General features: G+C 40.4%; 1 protein-coding gene across 3 annotated transcripts in view; it reads left to right on the forward strand.

Moving 5' to 3' along the window:
- The first annotated feature begins 4,023 nt into the window (after positions 1–4,023).
- The window catches only part of LOC142814763 (uncharacterized), an 88,332-nt gene continuing 74,073 nt past the window's right edge, over positions 4,024–18,282 (forward strand). For 2 of the 3 annotated variants that reach the window (XR_012895084.1, XM_075894012.1), the window contains exons 1-2: positions 4,024–4,207; positions 6,948–7,203. The gene's annotated coding sequence lies outside the window, so the exon portion shown is untranslated. Of the gene's footprint in view, positions 4,208–6,947; positions 7,204–9,764; positions 17,350–18,282 lie in introns of those variants that run through there. The other variant, XR_012895085.1, reaches the window with a different exon arrangement.

The raw sequence follows: 18,282 nt of genomic DNA on the forward strand, positions 1-18,282 counted from the left end.
GTCCAACCAGAAGGCCGTGGCCGTGGACACGTGTGCTAGGCCAAGCGCACAGCGTCGTCTACGCCTACGAGAGAGGTAAGCACCAGCAGCATTTTCACGTCACCTGCTACCCAAGCTACAAAAAAGACCCCTTCATCTTATCTGCCGCCCAGTTGGTGGTGGCACGTTGAGCAAGCAACTAACTGTTTCATGCTATTGATTTGTGCTGCATAAGTGAGTGCACCAGTACCTAGTATACATCACCACTTTTTTTCTTTTTTTTTCACTATTGCCACTGCCGCCTGAATGTTTATATTGCAATATAGTCTCGCCATGCCTACCGCGACCGATGTTGTAAAGGCTATTAATGGCTTCAAGTGCGAAATGCGCGCCGAAACCCAGATGACGAATCAGCGCATAACATTTTGTTCTAGCACAGCGGATGATTTCAAAAGTGCTCTAGTAGAACTACAAACTACAGGTCAAGAGGACAAGAGACGACTGTGCCGTTTTGAGGCAAGAAAAAAGGACCTAGCCAAAAGGCTTACTAAAGCTGAAAACAAACTCCTAGAACTAGAGCAATACAGCAGACTCAGTAATGTAGAAATAAAGGGTTTGCTACTCACGGTTAAAGACATAGCCACGGAGATGGCTATGACAATTGCGCAGACGTTCAAGGTCTAGCAGACTTTGATATCGCCCATAGCGTCAAGACCAAAAACAGTAATGATGCTAATCTTATCAGATTAACGACTCGAACGAAACAAAACCTTTTTCTTGGTGCTGCAAAGAAAGCAAACCTGTAAACTACTGATATTGGCTTCACGGAGCCCAAAGAGCGGATCTACGTCAATGAACAATTTGACACCACACAACGAACACCTTCTTGGTGCAGGTATCCGAAAGAAAAGAGAAACGTCTTAGAAATGCGTGTGGACAAAGAACGGCAGCATACTGGCACGCAAAACAGAGACTTCCGATGTCTATACAATCAACTGCAAAGCTGATTGCTTGATTGATGTATAGTGCTTAACGTCGCAAAATCACCATATGATTATGAGAGACGCCGTAATGGAGGGTTCCGGAAATTTCAACCACTTGGAATTCTTTAACGTGTACCCAAATCTGCGCACACGGGCCTACAACACTTCCGCCTCCATCGGAAAGGCAGTTGCCGCAGCCGGGATTCAATCCTGTCACCTCAACTGCAAAGCTGATTTATTGAGAATGGCGTAGTTCAACGTCATAATAACTCATACATAACTTGTTTGTTCTTTTCTGAACTCTGAAAAATTACCCGGGTACCACACCTCTTTTTAAGCCTTCACAGCTTAATACACACGCCGACACTAAAAAAACAATTTGAAAATTATACATTTCAACATGCAGTCTGCTGTGAACAAAGTTGATCAACTGGCCCATTTTTCGGCAGGCTTGATTTGTTGATTGATTTGTGGGGTTTAACGTCCCAAAACAACCATATGATTATGAGAGACGCCGTAGTGGAGGGCTCCGGAAATTTTGACCACCTGGGGTTCTTTAACGTGCACCCAAATCTGAGTACACGGGCCTACAACATTTCCGCCTCCATTTTTCGGCAGGCTTAACAAACTCGTTTTCACGTCATCTGTTTAACCGAAATGTGGTATCGTCATGAAACTGATGTTCTGCGCATGCCCGGCTATAATTATTTTTATGGTAACCGTACAGCGAACGTGGGGGAGGTGTCGCGCTACTGTTGAAAAACACGTATGTCTGTGAAGTGCTATCTGATAACTGCTTTTGTAACGCTGATATAGAAATACTTACTGTGCAGTTGGCCTGTCAAACATTTTCTGTCCTTTATCGCCGCCTTCAGAGAAACTTGCCCACATTTTTCGATTACTTTAAACGTGAGATGTTATTTTACATTAGGAAAATTTTCTTCTTGTGTAGCTGAAGACTTCGAAATAGATACGAGCACTTCCAGTCCCGCGCTGCAACAGCTGTCATTGCGCATTCAGGCTGCCGGTTTGCACAGAGTAATTATTAGTCCTACACGAATCACTGCTACTTCCTCTTCACTGCAAGACCCTACTATTACTAATAGCAATAGTGCACTCCTTTTCGGCCGCATAGCAGTCGATAAAAGAGACCTCTTGCCAATTTTTGTGTTTCTGGAAACGGAAATTGATTCAAAAGCAAATGCAAAAACTCAGCGGCAACTTTTTTCTCTATAGGGGCTCGAACAATTCAGGAACCACATTGCTGTACTGAATTGGGCTCCAGTATACAAATAATATACAGCTGCCAGTTTCCTACAGCAAATTTCCGGAAATTTTTTAATACACAACGCGTGTTTTTTTATTGTTGCCATAAATGCATCTAAGAATGCTCGTAAACCCTGGATGACCAGTAAGCTTACGCAACAGCCTAAAAAGAAACCCAAGATGTTTGCGATGCTCATTAAAACTAGAGACACAGACGTACTAGCAAAGTACAAATCACTGCGCAGCCACTTGAAGAGAGAAATTAGAGTAGCCAGAACTACTCGTTACAATAACTTATTCGATAAAAATCTTTCTAAAAATCGAAAGAAAAATAGAGATGCCTAAATGTGATTTCACTTAGAAACGCGATTAGCAGGAATATGACAAGTCTAGTAATTGAAGGCAACGAAACGTACGGCTCACATCTCGCTACCTCATTTGTTAAATTTTTCTCTGAGGTAGGTCACAGTGATTTCAATGCTGGAATCTTTAGTTTTCTATGCGACAAACTAAGACCATCCCTATTTTTTGCACCAACGAATGAAACCGAAGTTTTTTCTCTGTGCAGAAACTTCAAAGATACTTCTACACAGTAAACCGATTCTGACCCTTAAGGGTGCAAAAAGGGTGCCGACACCCTAAGCACACCCTTTGAGCACCCTATTCGCGTCTCAGCACCCTACAAGCGGAACCTAAAGGGTGAACACATCAAAAGGGTGGAAACTAGGGTGCAAAAAGGGTGCAACAACTAATGGGTGCTGATGAGCACCCATTAGGGTGCACAGTCGCCGACAAAGCTTTGTGAGTAACGTGGTCATAAAGCATAACCAACAGCTTTTAGATGTCTAGTGGTTAGACACCATGGTCTCATTAATAGCCCCACCGCAGTAACTGATATCTGAATAGCGATAGTGCCCGGCTGAACGTAAGTTCTGCACTGGTTCTTGCATTCTTGCTGCCTCTTTCTCGTCGCCTCACGGCCGGCGCTGACCAAGCCATGCGCTACAAGCTCACTAGCCAATGGCGGAGTACGCAGCTTGTAGAGCTACAACAGGATTGTGACTTACACATAGCCTCGTTTGCGGCTAACACTGAAAACAAAGCTTCGTCCATGACAGTATATATAAATCATACATTTGTTGATGCAAAGAAATACAAACCAACAAGAGCGTGGTAGATAACACAGTTTTTGTGTTGTACAAATATTTGTTAACCTTACAATGTATCAGTTGACACGTGTTACCAATTTTTATGGCGGGCTATGGACTTTGACGTTCTAATATTATAACATTAAAGAAACGTTTTCTTGATTTTGTTCATAGAAATATTCTTCAAAGCAAGTTAAAATGAGCCTTGACTAAAACATTTTCCTAAAGAAAATTCACTAAAGACAGCTAAAATATTGTTTGCCAACTAATACGCTTATTTTGATGTGACAAATTTTGCTTGCTGCCTGTACTTTGTACTAATATACAACCGCTTTGACACTGTTTTTAACAGCCAGCTTAACCACTCAACCAATGTACAGATGTTAACAAGGTATCGGTATAAGAAATACACAAGCAAGCAAACGTTTCAAATTTCGCGCGCTCTTTCACATTTCAAATTTTGCGCAATTACGCGTAATGTGATTTTGTCATTTTCAAAGGTAAAAAAATATTCTATGCAATACGCACTAGCGTATCTTCTACCTTCACTATTTTTTACTTAAAATTTAAGCAGAAATAATCTATTTACTCATCATATAAAAAGTTATGTGCGCAAATGCGGATCGGTGGCGTCAGCAGGACAAAAATGGCGGTATCTTCCTGGAGGCCGCAACGGCCGTGTGCCGAGCGTTTAAAGTCGATTTTTTAAGTTGTTCAAAGTGTGCTTGCGCTGTCTTTCGTGTTCTGTCGGTGCTGCTTGTTACGAAGATGCACTATACTCAAGAGAGGACCGGCTGCTTTGTACCGTCGAGCGCTCGCCAAACTAAAAAGGTAGGTGGATGTTTCTGCTGTCGACGCTTTGTTTTTTGCTTCTCCGGCCAGGCCGCGGCGGCGTGCCCGATCCAGGCTGTTATGCTCCTCCCGCGGTTAAAACCGAAAGCGCCATAGTATAATAACGTTGTGAACTAAGGTTTTTCTAGCTGGTAGACGATAAGTGAGTTTTTATTAACGTAGCGAGCCTGCTGGCGTGCCTGATTTCATTAGGCTCAAGTCTAAGCTCAGGGACGTTACGCGCGGATGAATTTTTTCTGTGAGGAAGGAGGTTAAAGCAATGTGCGCTGTGATGCTGTAAGTCGGCGGGCGATGCTCTTCACGCTATGAATCTTTATATTTTTGCAATGCCGTCGGACGCCGTTCGGGGACGGCGCATGGAAGCCGTAAGCGTCGTCTGTGTGTCGCGTGCGTTGGAGTATTCCGGTGATTCGCGTTGAATTAGATCTTTCCGTATTTAATTTAGAAGAATGGAGAAGAATAACGTGGTGTCCGCGTTGGTATTTACGCGGCCTTGTTCGTTTTCTGTGCCAAAGAAGTATATGAAGAAAGTTTTATATGTTACTCGTCCTCTTTTCAACAACTACATGATCATTAAATGTGTGTGACTACTATAAGGTAGATGTGTTTTCCTGTGTGACCAAATGTGTTTGCATCCACCGGGCACGTATAACATTAAATTACCATGATATTCAGCTTAATTAAGTGTGCGTAAACTTGACACAGCGTGCTGTAGGTGCGGTTCTCAAAGCGTGCAAATACGCCTGGGTCAATACATTTTCTCTATGAGTGGCCGAATATACGTACCTTAGCTGTGCAAGCGCTCGGTTGAGCAGTAGTTCACTCGTTCGAGTGCAATTTTGGTGGTACTGCTTGTTCCCCCCTGCTCACATATCATTGCATTCTTCTGGTTTGTAAAAGAATTGTGGGCGCTGCAGCCCGCTTTAGAGTTAAAACTTTGCCGAATATCTATACGTCTACAAACATTCTAAAACTAAGTTATACCAAAACTTCCGATGACACTTTCGAATACAAGTGTAATGCTTTACCTGATATCATAAATTCTTTATGACCTCGCTGCAGATTTACAAGTGACCTGTGATATGTGCAGTGTATGAATGCCTAATTTATTGCTCAAAACACAATAAGGTTATACATCACAGTACGCGTGCATATGTTGCTGCTGACATGCAAACTTGTATTTGTATATTGTATTTGTAACTTGTATATTGTATTTATCTAAGAATGAACAAATCTAAACTGCCGTTTTTTGAAGATGTACGCATCAGACCAATTGAATAATATCAAAAATAATGTTCACCAAGTGATTGTTGTTTATTGCCTTGCACCGACGTCACTAAAACCGCCTTGTTAGTACTTAGACCACATGGTAGGATGCAAGATTCATGACGTCATATTGAATGTTAATGTCACATGATATGCAAGGTAAATTGTTATTAGCATACAGAGGCCAATAACGTTATTGTCTCATCGTTATCATAATGAAGCAGGTTAGGCAATATGTGATTCTGCTGCCTTTACGTCATGTTGGGAAACCATTACGTTATGTAGCTATCTGCAGTGTCTGAGATCCTGGTTGCCGGTCAATATTGCAGAAGATTGCCTGCTTCATTGTGATGGCATGGGGTTCAAGATTGATGTTTTGTCTTAGCGTTTCCACTTTTCCTCCCCTATGGTCATTAGACAGCTTGTGCTGTTTGATTAGAAGTGAGGAGTAGTGCCTTTTTAGCCAACCAGAACAATTTAGATCAATGATCACTATGAAGCAGCACACAATATTCATTTAGTGAGCTCAATTTCAGGCAAATTATAAACGTCCGAATATTAGCTGTTTGAAGGAAGCTTTATTCGTTGAACTCATGAGAATAAATGGTAGAGAAGGAAAGGCAGGGAGGTTAGCCAGACCAGCAAAGACGGTCTATCACCCTACACGGGGGAACAGGGAGATTGAAGTCCTGTCGGAGTGGTCTGGTCGCTAAGGTACTCGGTTTCTAACCCGAACGTCGCAGGATGATATTCCGGCCTTGCTGGCTGCTTTTTCGATAAAGGTGAAAATGCTGTAGGCCTGTGTTCTCGGATTTGTGTGCACGTTAAAGAATTCCAGGTGGTCGAAATTTCTGGAGCTCTCCACTACCTTGGTAAAAAATTCATGTGTCAGTATTGCATTATTTTATGCTTTATCTGAAGTGGATGCATATGCGCATATGGACATGTATATGTAGTGGTATTGCAATTTTACGGAATAAAATATTCATATGGTGCATATTGCATGGCATTTACTTAAGAAACACATCACATGGGTATCATAACTACAGAAATGCAAATGTGCCTCTATGGATGCACTCGTGCATATATTTGGTCAGCTTCAAGAAAAGAATTTATCGATTGCAGGCAACAGCATTACTCACGCATGCTTATCTCTTAATTACGTGCAGTCGATACAGCTAAAAGGGGTCTTCATCTAAAAGTTCTAACTTCATCTTCGTGCACGAGTGAGCTATAAAGGTGAACGAAAATTCACATGTATGACATCGACATGAAAAGCTCTGCAGCAGCATGTTTTTCGTTGTATTTACACTGCAGCATGCCCTTTTTGTATTTCTCTGTTGCGTGCCACTAAATATGTTGGCCATGCGTTTCTAGCCATTCACTGCAATTCGGCAAGCAGCGCATGCAGTCTAGACAAACCTCACTAAAATAATTTTTTGCACTGGTGCAGAAATTCTTCGGCACGGTCTGTCATTTCATTTGAGTGAGGCTGCTCATGGAAATTTCCTGACACGGTCAAGGAGCCCAAGCACCAGCGAACTCTGAACCATTGTTTCAAGCATCAGCTCTGTTCAACCTGCTTATGCGCTGTGCCTCACCAAGCTACTGGACGCTGCCTACTTATATGAAGTGCTCTTCATATTCTCCTCAGTTTGGCAGCAGTGTGTGTGGTCTTCACAGTGCTTGCCAAAATAATTTTTGCACAGGTGAGACACTTATTTCCTGCTTTAATTGTGTTAGTATTACTGCATGCACTCCTGCCAAGCAAGAGTACCAATGTTTCCTGTGAATTGTTTGTCATGGTAAACAGAGGATTTCAAGCACAAAATTCATACTGAACTTTGGTCCTTCAAGAAGTGTGGAATGAAGGTGGTGACAGTGTCAACGCGCTCTCTTTAGAAATAAAGGCTTTGCATGAAAAGCCTGTCGCACCTTGAAACAGGCACAAAAAACTTCCAGGTGAAAATAAGCAACTTCAGATGAAAATTGAAGAATTTACACTGTATTCAAGGTTGAACTATCCGACATCAAAGGCGTCTCAGATGAGGGTTTGCTTTTGACGCTGTCCGAAATTTTTGGGCGATGATGGAAAAACCATTACTCGTGATGATATTCACACTGCAGACAGAGTAGGAACAAACAAGCCTAGTTTGAAAAAAAATAATAGTGCATTATGAACGATGTTACAAATGAAATGTTCTGGATAACACAAAAAACTTACGTCTGTCTACAGTGGCCTTTCCTTTTAGATCAAGTAGTCCTATTTATGTCAACGAACACTTGACAAGACAAGGTAAGCAGTTAGTGAGAGCACGAATGCAAAAAAACAAGTTGGATGGAGGTACATTTGAATGCAAAGCACGAAATTTATAGCAAAAAAAATTGGAAACATTAGCAATTTTAAAGACTGCCTTCTTAAAAGTTCTGGCAAAATGCTGTGTTGATGCCTTCAGAGCCACACTTTTCTTGAGCTTGCAATGTCAGTAAACTATGACTGACATGGCAGAATTTTGATACCTAGATAGTGAAAAATTGATACCTAGATAGTGAAAAAGGCCACCAGCTATCTTCAATGCCTTTACCTTAAATGCTCTTAGCATTATAAATAAGACTAGTAGCCTGTGTCTCTATTTTGATGACATGCCGGTAAAATTTGATGCCATTCTTTTGACATAACCCTTGTATTTTTTGTGCGATATAGCCCACCAAAAATACCAGGGTACAATTATCATGGCATTGTGTAGTTCATGAAATGGGGAAATGGAATAGCACTGTACATCTAACGTTAATTTTTGGCCGATGTCAATAGACTTCCGTGTGTTAAGCCCTGTGTTGAGTGTCTAGTAGTCAACTTGGGAGTTTTCTTTTGCAGCAATTAGCGCGCCTGCATTAGGTCATAAGTAGGAATTTTGAGTTTCTGGAAACTAGGTAACTTGATTTTTCGGTCACAGATGCACAGTCGATTTTTCGCTCACAACCAACGGGGCAGATGCCGGCGGCGGGTTTTCTGCGACACGAGCTCTTCAACGCTATCATGTTAAAAAGCTGACATAGGCAGCATTGACCAAATGAATGCAAAGAATAAAGTCAAGTGTCCTAGCAGGAATCCAAACCTAGTATTCTGCTTGGTAATTAAGTATTCTACCACAGAGCCATGCCCGGCCTCGGTTATACTTTCCAAATAGCCTCAAATGTTTGTGTAACATCAACTGCCGTTGCAGTACTGGCTATCAAATTTTATAACTATTACATGTGCACTCCTATGATGCAGCAGTGAGGTCGAGTCAAAGTCAATTGTAGTCAGGCACCATCCTGTGAAGTATTTGTGTAGCAGTGTTGAGGGCTACCATCGGCGCGAGTGCCAGCGCAAACACCAGTGCTTCATACCAGCCTACCACTTCTAGTGTGGCTAATATCCATGTTTCTGTTGGCATCGTTACGAAACAGCAAATAACTGCTAATGTTGTCAAAGGTGTGACATCTCCCCATAACAAATGAAACATATGAGGCTGTTTAACGTATGTGTGTGCGAGAATTTGTACTTATATTGAGCTCCACTTCATAAGATCGCTCAATAAAAAAATTAAAATATGCATGTTTCGCATAACATCGATTACCAAAGTATGTGGGGTCTGCCAAATTTTTAGCATCAATTTTGTAATTTAAATGCTATCATAAACAATTATTCATTGAACATGAACAGCTGGACTGCAACATAATAAGTTTTAGGTATTAGGAAAACTGAATATGTTCATGACTACAGCATACCTAACAGGCAAATACTAGTACTACATACATGACACACTATTGTAGAGCTAGACTAGAATATTGCTTATTGGCACTTTACAATTCTTTAAAAACCCTAATTTACTTCAGTGTCTTATTCGATTTGTTCAAATCGGATGTGCGCAATCACTTGATGAATAGCTTTTTTACTCAAACCTAACTCATGTTTCACGTGTGCATCATGCTGAATCATTGCTCAGATGTTTCTTGTGTATAAATTTCCTTTCTACTATGCTGTTTGTTTATGTGAAATCTGTTGTACGTGCTACCCTCTGTAGGCCCATAGGTACTGTCAAGTTGTTTACACAGTTTTTTGCCTGGGGGACCTCCAACAAGCATGTTTTCCGTTGAAAACAAAGCAAATTTTGATGCTGACTTCTACTCACATCGAACTAAGAACACTCCAGCATGACAACGCATATTGTATCTTGGACAGTCTGTCTTGTGAAACTCTTAGTGATTACTTCTGTCTTTATTTTAGGCTTCCGGGTGCGGATGTGCAGTAGAGAAGGAGCGCCCTGACCACACTTTTGTAAAAGGAACCAAGGTCGCCTGGGCAGCTGAAGATGGATTGTGCAAGTGTTTGAATGATCACATTATATTAATCCAACACCACTTGCATTACTTTGCCAATATTTGTGATTTTGTAACACACAAGTTTAGAAACACACACACATATATAAAAGGAGAGCTGTAAATAGGCCTTGAGCAAGTTTGTAGTCAAAGCTTTTAGCATGATGACCAAAGCATGTTATATAAGCCCACATGTTTTACCACACACCTACTCTCCTATCTATTTTCTTTTTCAATTTTGTGGGCACCGGCAACACCCTCAATAAGCGCCTTTGGACTGCTGGTGCCTCTAACTTATATTTTGTTGTTCTAAATAATTTATTTGTTACCTACTATGCAAGGAGGGAAGTCAGAATGCTAAAAGTTAAAAAAGAAGTCTCGTCACAAAAAAGATGTCTACTCGTAAGAAAAAAGATTTGAAAAAACAGAAGATTGATCCTCACTCACAAAGATCTCACCATTACAATCGATGCAGAAGGTCATAGCTCATGTTTACTATTGTCAATCTTTTTCGGTTGTATGCTATGTACAATAAAATAGTGACTATTGGCATCATGTTAATTTATTTGTCATAAATTTTTGTTGGGGCCTAATATCTTGCATTCTCACATGCATAAAAGCTCACGTCTGCTACACATAATTTAAAAGAGCGCAATGTGGTAAGGTTCTGTATTTAGTGCATATTATCTGTGTGTCTTTCAAAGTGAGTATATGGCATTTGAAATAATCACCAGTATTCGAAACTTGTGAATTTTTAATTTACAGGCATGCATGTTTGTATGATGACCAAGCATCCATAAATTGTGCATGCATGTGTGCAGCAAGGGGCCTTGAATAGATTACATTCATTCTGGACCAAAAATGGGTAGCACAGGCCATATACGCACTCTGGGATCAATTTCATGATTATTAAAACACACATATTTATTCAATATAGCTTGCTTTAAGGTATATATTTACATATTGTCTACTTCCACCTTGAACATTGCACCATGCATCCGGCACTCTGCCGAGCGCTTCTCGAGGGCACTTTGGTAACTAGTACACAAACGTACAGACAGCTGTAAGTGGGCCTCCACTTTGTTGACTGCTGGATAACTTGGTTTCGCCAAATCACACTTCCTTTGTGGTGAAGCTAACTTTGCTCTTGCAACAGTACCAGCTTATCTAAAATTTGACACTGTTCTTTAGAAGTGCAGCTTCTTCTATCCAGAGCAGCCAAAAACGAAAACATGAACAGCACGTGGACAGGGTAAGGCACAATTGCAGCACTTCTCGATAACAGTGCCGGATTCTCTATTTGCCTACACATAGAGAAAGCAAAACACTGGAGCCAACTTACCAGTAGCTTCACTGCAGAGACACTGTGTTTTAAAAGACGATGATGCAAAAGCCCCACCTAGAGCTGTCACTGTGTTTCAGTGCTAGTTTCATAAGCGCCTGCGGAAGGCACTCTGTGGAGGGCCGGCCGCGTGCATGGTGCACGTGTTCAGGGTGGAATGGACGACTTAGTACATGTGTTCAAGTACTAACAAACTGTATGTGGGCTGTCACTCAGCATGGTCTACAGAGTATACAGCAATCTGCATTTTTAGCCATCTCCAGCGTCAACCCTAGATTTGGCCCACTGGTACGTCGATGTGGAGCACCCTTCCAGCACCCATTTGAAAGGGTGTTATGACATCACAGCACCTCTTTTTAAAGGGTGCACTCATTACACCCTTCAAAATTTTTGCTCTGCACCCTTTCCTTAAGGGTGCTGAGCTCTGCACCCTTTCTTAGCACCCTTTTTTGAACACCCAATAGGGAGCAAAGGGTGTTCGTCTGGCGACAAGCTCATTTACACCCTTAAGGGTCAGAATTGGTTTAGTGTGTAGTCTTGATACGCCCAATACTCAAAGTGGGCCAGTGAAGTATAGCTCACAATGGTGGAAGCTTAGGCTAGTTGATGCGTAGTGATATTTGCAAGTTATTTCAGTGTGTGAACTTGAAAAAAAAAGGTACAGGGTAGACAGAAAAAAGCACTGTTTGCAGAACATGAAGATAAAATACAAGCCTAGTCGATGCATCAGTATCAAAGCACGTGTGACGGGTTCTCGATGGCCTCAAAGCCCAGCCAGCGCTTTTTCTGTCTACCCTGTCTTTTTTTCCTAAGTTCGCGCCCTAAAGAACTTGCAGTGAAGTATGTTCTGGATATATTTACGCCTTGTCTAACATACAATTGTAGCACCGCACTTACATCAGCTCATTTTCTAGCTGATATGCAACTAGCTCACCCTGCAGGGTGACCGTGATTTATAAAAAAAAGGATAAGCGAACATTTTAGGAAGATACAGGGCCGTGTCTATTCTTCCGTGTTTCTTTAAGGGGCTTGATTAACGTAACCGCGTTCGTATTAACGACTTTTTTATTAAACACTCCGCAATAACTAATAGTCATTGAGGCTTTTAGCAAAACACACCTACGAAGCATGCGCTACTTCTTCGAAAAGGTTATATATTTACAAATTTTGAGACACAGCTCTTAACTCTTGGTATTTTTGTTAATTTCAGCATAGGCCTTCCACTGCCTAAGTCATAATAATCTTTTTGCAAAATGAGAGTACTACGGTGTACGTCGACACGCCCTTAACCTGTTAAAGTCATACCTGGGCTCATGGTCTGAATATGTAGTCATTAACTATTACGCCTCACCTGCTCTAATTATTCCGAATGGAGTCCCTTCACAGTAGCATTTTCGGGCTGCTGCTAAATAATGTATATATAAATGATATTCATAACGTCAGCTTTCTTGTGAAATTCTTTATATACGCAGACGACACGAGCGTATTTTTTCCCTCTAATGATGTATGACACTTGGAACAAATTGCAAACGACGTGTTTTCATCACTTGCTGTGTGGTAATCAGTTAACTCTTCGAAAATAAACAAACAGAAAACGAGAGCAGTACTTTTCCTACCTAAAGGAAAACAAGTGTTTCTACCGCCCTGCTTATACCTAGGCAATACTGCGATAAAGCACGTGGGCACCTTTAAATCATTAGGAATAACACTCAGAAATGCAGTGTCATGGGATGCACATGCTAATCATCTTTCCTCAACACTCTCCGGATCATCGGAATCACTTCTCGTAACAGATATACTTTTAAAACCAAAACAAAACATACTTTGTACTATGCATTTTTCATTCCCACATAAGCTATTGCCTGCTAGTTTGGGGCAATACAACGTTGTCAAACATACCATAAATACAAACCCCACAGAAGAAAATACTCCGCGCAAGTATATCTTCCACAAAACCAAACATATCTTCCTACAATATAATATTGTACCTGTAAACAAACTATTCGACTACTGATTTAGAGGTTTTGATAAAGCAATCACAAGAACAATTACTCCATTTTATCTAAAATTGTTTCCCTTACGCTTTGCCACTCATCAATTGATACAAGAGTACAAAGTAGTTAAGTATTGCGAAAGTGTAGAAAAATTATGGTTTTTCTATGCTGTGGTATACTCTGCCAAAGTTCTTGAACACATCATTTTATGATTGCCTAAATACTATGTTTCTTTCTGCCCTTCGCCAGAACTATATTCGGCAATATATGTCACTGTAATATCAAATGTTTTCATGTCTCTATATAATGTATCAATCTATGTTATTGTTTTACATTGAAATTACCATTATGAAATATGACACATAGTTCTTCTTGTCATTCTTCAAGGATTCTTACTAGAACTATTTGTACAGTGGTTGTTTCTGCTTAGTGCCCTGCTGCTGACATGGAAGGATAGCCAGGCTCGTCCAGCGGCGTAAAATTCGCTGCTTTTTTTCTCGCCATCTTTAGTTTGTATGCACAAACTGAGATAAAAATTTTTATTGATTATTCATTTTAGTTTTTCTATCACATTTTGATTAAACTATATTACTTTTTGTTTGGTTCTTTGTTCCTTTATTCTTTTTTTCACTTGACATATGTGACCACTTTATTCTACTATCATTGTAAAAAGAACAAAAATTATTTTATTAAAATCGAAAAGAAAAACATTCTTCATATTCAGCTCTCGAAAGTCCTCTCCCATGCATAGCCTGCGGGTTTCTTTCTGCTCTGAATTACAAGTCAAATGCTTATTTTAAATGATTAAATGTTTGATAAAAGTCTTTACAGAATGTTTTAAAAAGATACATGCTGTATTTGATGGCAGTGATTTGCTACAGGTGAAGTTATGAAAACACTAATAAAATTTTCGCATGGTGTTGTACAGAAAACCTCTGTATTATATTGTTGAGCTTAGTACTGGTAGAATACTGATGTGGATTTAGTGGCACCCACATCATGTTATCGGCGGGGGGGGGCAATAAAAAATAAAAAGTAAGGATTTGGAAGAGAGCATGGTCGGTTCACCGTGGTGCCTTCGCAGAAGATTTTGTTCAATTCAAAGGAGAGAAAATGTGTCTTAGAGCAATGGAACGCAGGAATCTGAGTCAGAGGTACGGTTAATCGGAGGACAGCCTGAACAAATGACTCGAGACTTTTTTCTTTGGTCCAATAGGTGCTCAATTTCTAGAACATTGTGGAGACTAAACGAGAACATACCATTCCTCTCTTATTAGAGAGACATAATTGGTCGGATAATTATAATACAGAAGGAGAGCAAAGAAGGTTCTCCTGCGATGGGACAGGCCTTTTGTCTTGGCCCCTATGTGAGGTGAACATTTTTCGCCCTGAATGTAGTCACCCTGGAAACGAGAACAGGATGTCCCCCAAAAACAAAGAAAGTTCAATATCATTCCTAGATGGGCATGTTCATCGCTGGAAGTAACTTGGGAAAGAATTGGGTTGAGATGAAAATAATAAAACAAACGCATCTTTGAACGAGCGTTTTCTACGTACAAAAACAACACGTGTTACACGCTTTAAACTTACTAAATGAACTTGGCGCCACGATTATAGAACACGAAAAAAGAGTGGACACTCCGTGAAATCTGGCATCAGGAAGTACGTCGCGACTACATAGCACTCTAGTGCTCTCAAAAAACACCAGAAGACGCACGTGGGGAAAACAACAGTTGTCCCTAATCAAATGGAATAATGTTTACAAAATAACTAATGCCCACATTTGGCACGTTTTTATACGTAAAAACAATTTATTCAACATATCTTACACGGTTGTTTTTGTTAAGCCACATCGCCAACAACAGCATCTACGCGCTGACAAGTGTGGACGCGCAATGAACCGCTCCCACTACTGTATATATTTTCGATCAGAAACGCATGTAATCTTCAGCGCGTTTTCCATCAATGAACGCAGTTTTTCCAGAGTACCAAGCTGATACCAAGTTAGTGCTGGTGAATGGTATTTTCACCATTTTTCAGGACTTCTCAATTCGACGCTAGGCGTGCTTGTTTGGCGCGTCGAGGCCTACATATTAAATCAATTTCACCCATAAGGGTGTAAATGAGCTTGTTGGCAGATGAGCACCCGGTACTCCCTACGGGGTGTTGAGAAAGGGTGCTAAAAATAGGTGCAAAGCTCAGCACCTTCAAAGAAAGAGTGCGCAGCAAAAATTATTGTAGGGTTTATTGAGTTCATCTTTTGAAAAAGAGTGCTATCAAGCCAGAATACTTCTTCAAATGGGTGCTGAAAGGGTGCTCCTATCTGACGTACCAGCGGGTCAAATATAGGATTCATGCTGGAGATCGCTAGTAATTCAGAGTGCTCTATACTCTGTAGACCATGCTGTGTGACAGGCCCCATACAGTTTGTTTATATCAGATGTACAATCTCCTCCATTATACCTTGAACATTTGCACCATGCAGCCGGCCCTCGACGAGATGTATCTCGCAGGCACCTATGAAACATGCACTGATGAGCAGTGACAGCTCCAGGTGGGGCTTCTGACATCATTTTCTTGAACACCATGGGTCTGCAGTGCAGCTGCTTATAAGTTGGCTTCACCCTTTAGCTCTTTTTATGGGTAGGCAAATAGAGAATCTGGCACAGATGTCAGGAAGTGCCGAAAATGTGTCTTTTATCATCCAGGTGTTGCTCCACGGGTTTTTTTTGTTTTTGTGCTGCTCTGAATAGAGCAAGGTGCTCTTAGTGCATTTCTTGAGAACAGTGCTGAATTTTCGATAAACATGCACTGCTGCAAGAGAAAAATTAGGTTCACCACAAAGGAAGTGTGATTTGGCGAAGCCACCGTTCTCTAGTAGTCAACAAAGTGAAGGTATAGCTGTCAATATATTTGTGCACTAGTTACCGAAGCGCCCTCAGAAGCGCTCAGCGGAGTCCCGACTGCGTGGTGCAATGTTCAAGGTGAAAGCAGACAATGTATAAATATATACTTTCAAACAAGCTAAAATAAATAAATATGTAAGTGCATTTCAATATTCTTGAAACTGATCCCAGAGTGCATATATGACCTATGCTACCCATTTGTGGCTCATAAAGAACGACTTCTATGCAAGGCCCCATTCTACACACATGCATGTCCAATTGATGGATTCTCGGTCACCATACAGACATACATGCCTGCAAGTTAAAATTTGGAAAGTTTGAATACATGTGATAATTTAAACACCCTTATATTCACTTTAAGAGACATACAGATAAAATGCACTAAATCAGAACCTGGCCACATTGCGCCCTTTTAAAGTATGTGTGGCACAGGTGAGCTTTCATGCTTCTGAGAGTGCAAAATATTTGGCACCAAAATAAATTTACGGAATTTAAAGTAACATGATGCAAACAGTCACATACATATTTATGGGTCATAGCATACAACCCTAAAAACATTGACAATAGTAAACATCAGCTACGACCTACAGCACCTACTGCAACGGTGAGATCAGTGTGAGCGACAATAAATCTTTTGTTTTCTTAATTTTTCATGACTGGACATCTTTTTTAACTCCTAACACTATGTCTTCTCCCCTTGCATTGTAGGTAACGAATAAATTATTCAGAATAATAAAACTTTAAGTTAGAGGCTTCAGAAGTCCAAAAGGTTCATATTGATGCAGTTTCCAGTGCACACACAATTTAAAAAGGAAATGGATAGGAAAGTAAATGTGTGGTAAAACATGTGTGCATCATAACATGCTATTGTGATCATGCTAAAAACTATGACTAAAAACTTGCCGAAGACTCAGTTACAGCTCTCCTTTTATATTTTTGTGTCTTTCTGAACTTGTGCATTACAAAATCACAAAAATTGGCAAGGTAATGCAAGTGATGTTAGATTACCATATTGTGATCACTCAAACACTAGCACATTACAAAATGACAGCTGTTTACTTTTGGTTTCACAATCCATCTTCAGCTGCCCAGGTGACTTTGGTTGCTTCGACAGAAGTGCGGTCATGGTGCGCCTTCTTTACAGCCCTTCCGTACCCGGGAGCCTAAATTATGACAGAAATATTCACTAAAAGTTTCTCAAGAAAGAGTATTAAAGATACAATATGCTCCGTCATGCTGGAGTGTTCTTAGTTCTGCGTGAATAGAAGTCAGCATCAAAATCCGCTTTGTTTCTAACCCGAACCACTCTTGTTTAGAATATTCCAGGCAAAAAGCTGTGTAAACAACTTGACAGCACCTGGAGGCCTACAGAGGGCAGCACATACAACAGATTTCACACACACACAAAAAAGGCATAGTAGAAAAAAATATAAAAGTGACAATATACAGAGAACGATCCATCAATGATTCAGCATGATGCACACGTGAAACAATAGTTAGGTTTGAGCAAAAAAGATATTCAAGTAATTGCACACACTCGATTTGAACACACTGAATGAGGAACTGAAATTATTTAAAATTTTTAATGAATTGTAAATTGTCAATACGCACTATTCTAGTCTAGCTCTACTGTAATGTGTCATGTATAAGGTACTAGTGTTTGCCTCTTAGGTATGCTGTAGTCATGAATATATTTAGTTTTCCAAATACCTCAAACTTTAAAAGTGCGAGTCCAGCGAGTGTTCATGTTCAACTAAATGTTTTTTGTAATAGCATTAAAGTTACAAAGTTGATGCTAAAATGTGGCATATCTCACATATTTTGGGAATCGGTGTTATGCAAAGCATAAGGATGCAACCTTTTTATTGAGTGATATGTTACGAAGTGGCGCACAATATATGTACTGTACAAACTCCCACACATACATACATGAAATCGCTACATATATTTTATATTGTTATGGGTAGATGTTACACTCGTGACAATATTACCAGTTCTTTACAGTTGTGTAACAAAGCCAACAGAAACATCAATATTAACCACACTAAAAGTTGTAAGCTCGTATGAAGCACTGGTGTTTGCGTTGGGACTCACGAGGATGGTAGCCCTCAACACTGCTACACAAATACTTCAAAGAATAGCACCTAACAACAATTCACGTTATTTCAGCGTTACGGCTGTATC

Source organism: Rhipicephalus microplus, chromosome 4, assembly GCF_043290135.1.
Source record: "Rhipicephalus microplus isolate Deutch F79 chromosome 4, USDA_Rmic, whole genome shotgun sequence".
Lineage (NCBI taxonomy): Eukaryota > Metazoa > Arthropoda > Arachnida > Ixodida > Ixodidae > Rhipicephalus > Rhipicephalus microplus.